Source organism: Haliotis rubra, unplaced genomic scaffold (assembly GCF_003918875.1).
Source record: "Haliotis rubra isolate DU_JTF1 unplaced genomic scaffold, ASM391887v1 Scf328, whole genome shotgun sequence".
Classification (NCBI taxonomy): Eukaryota; Metazoa; Mollusca; class Gastropoda; order Lepetellida; family Haliotidae; genus Haliotis; species Haliotis rubra.
The window spans coordinates 66,998-73,335 of record NW_025767000.1 but is presented as its reverse complement, the minus strand read 5'-3'; positions in this window follow the sequence as shown (position 1 = coordinate 73,335).

Below are 6,338 nucleotides of genomic sequence, written 5' to 3'. Positions count from 1 at the left end.
TGAGCGAGTCATGTCGATACTCAGCAGGTATATCGACTTTAGAAGTGTTCTGTTATGTCCCCATGTCAACAGGGGTCCAGTGGTAGATGTGTTCGACTCTCACAGAAAGCTTGTGTTCACTTCCATTCATCATATAACAGTTGTGTACGCTTATAATAATTGTTCAATAATTACTCAAGGAGGACAAGATGTTCACACATGTATGACTACAAAGAAGAATCTGCCAGTGACCATGACGTATTCAGATAACCGAATAACCGAAACCTTTGTTTTCACTAACGAAGTAGGTGTTAAAGACAACAGTAGCTGAACAGTTGTAAGAATATGTGCTTCATTCCTATTACAATACCGGTAAACAAAGAAAAAAATAAATACAATATAGGCAAAATGTATTTTGCAAACATTTGGTGCTATTTGGAAAAATCTGGCTGAGCTTATCAGCGTTCAACTGATGTCATACTCGTCATCTTTATGACTTTTAAAAGACCTCTTTCCACTTATAATGACATACTCACTGCCTATACAGAACATATAATTGTTGATTACCGGAAATTATCATCAGTATCAATGGAGTATATTGACCTGAATGCCATGATTAACATCTGCGTACTGCACAGTTAAGGCTGCTGTTCATACGGTAGAGTGAGTGAGTGAGTGAGTCTAGTTTTACGCCGCACTCAACAATATTCCAACTATATGGCTTCGGTCTGTAAATAACCACGTCTGGACCAGATAATCCAGTGATCAATACCATGAGCATCGATCTACGCATTTGGGATACGATGACATGTGTCAACAAGTCTGCGAGACTGACCAACCGATCCCCTTAGTCGCCTCTTTCTACAAGCATGGGTTACTGAAGATCAATTCTAACACGGACATTCACGGGTACATGCGGAATAGGGTCTCACCATCGTTTAGTGATTTCATATGAAACTGATTAAAACTACATTCAATCATAACATAAATGTTTGTGATGATTTTTTAATGATGATCATCAGTCATTGTCTGTGTGAATAGTCGAATGTATTGTGTGATTGATCATACTTGAGCCTAGATTTTCGGAGCTATCTTAGCGCTAAGATAGTCGTACGTTAATGTTAATGCATGGCACTTACGATTATCTTAGCGCTGAGAGAGTTCCGAAAATCTAGGACCAGGATCTCAAGATGAAATGGGGGAGTGAGTGTTGTTTAATGACGCAGTGACTTTCCATTATAAAACGGCGGACAGCACATATTCTCGACAAGACACATCCGGGACAGAAAGCGTGACCGATCGATTCCCTTTAGTCGGCTCTCACAAGCAAGGACACTTAAGATAAATTTGTTCATCCTATCCCAAAAGGGGCCAAAGTGTTTATTACTATTATAGGATATTTATATAGGGCACATATCCGCGCAACTAATGCATGCTCAAGGCGCTGGTATTTTTTCCCTCGATCATTGGATGTCAATCTCAACTGCACATCGTATTATCAATCTCAACTCCCTGGGGAGTATACAACTCTTGCAGCCACTAGGCGCACTGGGTTATTGTGGCTTTCTCATTCTAACGAGGTACCCATTTACAGCTGATTGGACTGGGACACATAGTCACAATACTTTGTCCAAGTTCACTGCACGTTGCTGAACCCGCAACTATAGATGTTTGCACGTATTCATGCGGCCACCATCTGGTCATATGCCAACGGATTCGTGGGTTCTTTTAAGTCCACAGGGTTGTGTACTGTACACTAGGGGTTGTGACAACACGGAAATAGTGCACACAATGTTGAATCCAAGGTTTTTACACCCGGTTACGGGTGGGCTCGATCCCGACACCTCAACCTCGCTGGATCACTAGCCTGGCACCTTAGTCAGCTCACCCACCGCGTCCCCCGCGTCCCCCGCGTCCCCCGCAGTAGTGCTGGTAATTCTGGTACATGTTGTAGTAAACTACGGACAAAAGAAAGTATACGCCCATGTTTAATGGTGGCTGAAAATATGCACAAATGCAGCCTGGTTATTTGAAGGTGATGATTCTGATTGAAGTGTCAAGTTTTCAGTGTTTCAGTCAGTGTTTTCTAGCCTAGTAACGTTTTGATAATAACGTATTTTTGGGTCAAGTCCAGATTTCAAGCGTGTACTTACTTTTGTCCGGCAGTTTATAAATTATTTACGTGAAGCTAACTGACTGACTGACTGAGTATGGTTTGACGCCGTTTTTAGCAATATTCCAGCAATATCACGGCGGGGGACACCAGAAATGGGCTTCACAAATTGTACCCATGTGGGAAATCGAACCCGGGTCTTCAGCGTGTGAAGCTAACTTTGTGGGGGAGGCTTTCTACGCTTTTTGTAGCTATGACCACAGAAGAATTCAATAGGTGACGTCAACATTCACTGCATGGTTCAGACCCAGAATCCTAGTCTGATCTATGGATCAGCAACGGATCTTGATAAAGCAAAGGGACGCAACTTTGTACTGCAAGGGTCGGCATCGACCACTACGAAGCATAGCTGGAATGTGCAAATTTGATACAATGCAGGTGTTTCATTAAATCAGGCGACTTAACAAAACCAAGCTGTTGTAAATAGCTGCAGTGTAGAGACGATAAAAGCATAACGACGCCTGCTCAAATCTTCAGGTACGCAGCAATATTTTTAAACTGCAAATTCAGTCAATACAATATCGTGGATCTGGTTGCAGAAGCCTATACATTTTAATAAATAGATGAACACAATGTGTTTCAATGGATACGCAGAGATAACCTATACCGATTTATTACCCACGTGGTCCACGTATGGGTAGGTTAATACTAATCTCTATGTACGTTATTTTAAATAGTCCTTCCTTCTACTGAACAGCTGTTCAAAACACCCACTATTACAATCCTATTATGTTACAGATATCATTTTCTGGTGAAAGTATAAACGCGATGTCAGGATCTACGTACTAAACATCAATTATAAAATGCATACATCCTCATCGGGTATCACTGGAAAGACGATACTACATTAATTCAGTTTTAAAAGTTTTTGTCTTGACATCCTCTCGTCAATCTGATGTCGCACTTAATTTCCTGAAACCAATGACGCGGCTATTTGCATATCGATTCGTAAAATGATCTTATTGAAAAATATTTGTCCCCTGAAATGCTTCTGACTAGAGAGTGGATATATAAAAGTAAACTCCAGATGCTTTATATCATACTGTCAGCTCCGCAGAATAGTCGGTCTCTGATAAACAACACCAGAGCCAGGCACTAATTAGTATCTGGTTTTTAACATCAGCGCTAGACAAAAATCGGTCGCCAAAGCCAGGGAAACGACAAAACCCTTTTCCACATCCGAAAGAAATCTCTGTGAAAAGCAATTCTGACTATATAATGATTACGTGTTTGTTTGGCGCCGTATTCAGTAGTATTACTCCTGTACGACGCGGTTTGTAAACAGACGAGTGTGGACCAGACAATCCAGTGAGTGACACCATGAGATACTGTGACAGAGCATGTGGTTATGAATCCTTATCAGATAGTGATGGTACCAGGTATTCGCGAAAATGTGTATCCTGCCCCACCGATGTCATACCACGTCATAAGGGGCGGTGGAGTAGCCTAGTGGTTAAAGCGCTCGCTCGTCACGCCGAAGACTCGGGTTCGATTCCCCACACGGGTACAATGTGTGAAGCCCATTTCTGGTAACACCCGCCGTGATATTGCTTGAATATTGCTAACAGCGGCGTAAAATTAGACTCACTTACTCACTCACCCATACGTCATAAAAAACATGCAGAGGCAAGTCAACTGTTCATCTGAAAAATGAATGGGCACGTATGGTCAAAATAGGGAACTGCATCTTTGTCACTGACGTGGAATAAATGAAATATCACACACATATCTACCATAAACCATTTTGAAAGCTTTACTGATGCCTTGAATGCTGTATACTTCAAACAACTTTGAGCGAGCAACTTTCAAATATTGGTAAAAAGAGCACGCTCGATTGTACCTCAAACGTTGTGAAATGTAAACACCAAAGGTTGGAGCCGTTGGAATATTACTCGACATGAAAAGAAATTTGACGATTGAAAAGTTGAAATCTGAAAGACAACCTGAAAAAATGTTACAGAGGTGTTTCTTTAATGGACATTTCTGGTAAATTCTATATATTCTTAAAAACAGACTAAAGAATTATTAGAATTATATAATAGATACCCATAGCGTGAGCAAGGTTTTCGTAAAAGATACTCAACAGTTCCCAGACTCCACTGATTCAAAAAATATTCATCAAACTCTAAGGGTAGATTCTGTTGTATATGTGTGGACTTTCACAAAGCTTGTAATTCTACCAATCGATCTAGGGACCTTATAAGGTATGCCCTATCAAAGCAAAGTATTCATGGTAGAATGTTAAACATTGTTCGTGATATCGACTCCAAGACTATAGCAGATGTGGAATTATCTAGCATTAGCATTGCAGGATGTTTCGATTGCTTAAGTGGTGTCACACAGGGTTATATAATAAGTCTTCTTTTGTTCTCCATGTTTATTAATCAACTTGAAGATGAGTTAATAACGGCATGAAGGAAGGGGTATTTGTGTAGGCGATGACTTTCTAGAATTATAATGCTCATGAATTCTGCTTTAAGGTGCTGCATTTGTTTTCATGAAATTTGATGAAGTGGCATATTTCGTAAGACGTACGGCTTAAGAGTTAACTTCAACAAAACTGAAATGATGTATCTCGTAATGCGGTAAACTAAAACATACTGAATATTTCAAACGTATTGCATTTAAAAAAATAAATTCAAATAGATTATCATGGTCGAAGTCAGTACAAACGTTAATTTTGAGAGCAAGCTAATCACTTATTCCTATCAAACAGTTGCAATTTACATTGAATAACCTTTCTTCCACAGGCCTTTCATTCTCATACAGAAACCAATAATTTTGTATTGCTTGGCACGAGTGGGAAGAAATTGAACAATTTCACACGAAGTCATATTTTGGCGAACATTCAAATATTAATGGTGAAACTTCTAAACTTGTATATATTATTGATAATAGATACCTTAAACATTTGTTACAGTATGCTAAAGAGATTAGATCGACCCGGTTAGATGACATGAGCCTCAATCTAAGAATTTGTACAATTTGTCACTAATATGTCTCCGAAGATGATTTTCATTTAATGATAAAATGCCCTATTTACTTCGTTCTGATAAGGTTGTTACAACATATTAAAACGTACTTTATACCTGGATTAATTGCCTGTGTGTTATTTGCTATTCCGACTTACATCTGGCGAGTATCTATTGTTATTAATGTTGACATACTGCTTATCAGAACATCTCAAATATATATATATACTTGACGGCCTTCAGTTTGCCTTTATAAGAGGGTAAGAAACTTCGTGAAAAAGTCGCTTAGACCTGGGTGCCGTTGTTCAAAACGAACATATCGCTAAGGTTGCCGTAACTGCCATACCGTAACACAAACGTACGACTGTCTTAACGCTAAGGTTGTTGTCTACAACGGTACCATTGTTGATATCAATAACGTTGTATGTTACCTAAGTTCTAAACGCTCACCTCAGCTAAACAATGGTGCATATGTCGTAGATTGTAATGTAAACAGATAGTTTTTAGTTTCGAGGGTGACTTTATATCGGCAATTTCAATTATTTTCTTTTGTTATTTTGTTCGTTTCTGTTAATTGAAATCACTATTTTGTTTCAGGAAGAAACCATAGCCGTGTACTGGCTTTGACAAAAATATTACAACAGCTGTTTATTTCATTCGCCCATCCTTGTGGTATATCCCACTCTATATCGTACGAAGGATGAAATTACGCCTAAAGGCTACTTTAATGTTCATTTGACACTAATGCAAGACATGTATATCACAATTTCACAATGATTAGACCAGCTGTTGGGCAGCGCATCCTGTACAAAAAGGGGTCCTACACAGACACACACCCCAGAGAGGAACTGTTGGCAAAACCGCGACAGCTTAATATCGTTATAATTGTTTAACCAAGACGTCGTCGTTCCCTGATATTCCTAAGGTACGTATCAAGGCACATTCATTCGTGAAGACTAGAGGGATCACTTGGTGAAACTCCGGACTCACTTGGTGAAACTCCGGGTTAGAATAGGCCTTCAGCAACTCATGCTTGTCGTAAGAGTAACGGGATCAGCTGGTCAGGCTTGCTGACTTGGTTGACACATGTCATCGTATTCTGAAGCGTAGATAGATGTTCACGATGTTGATCATTTTATTGTCTGGTCCAGACTCGATTATTAGAAGACCGCCGCCATATAGCTGGAATATTGCTGAGTGCGGCATAAAACAAC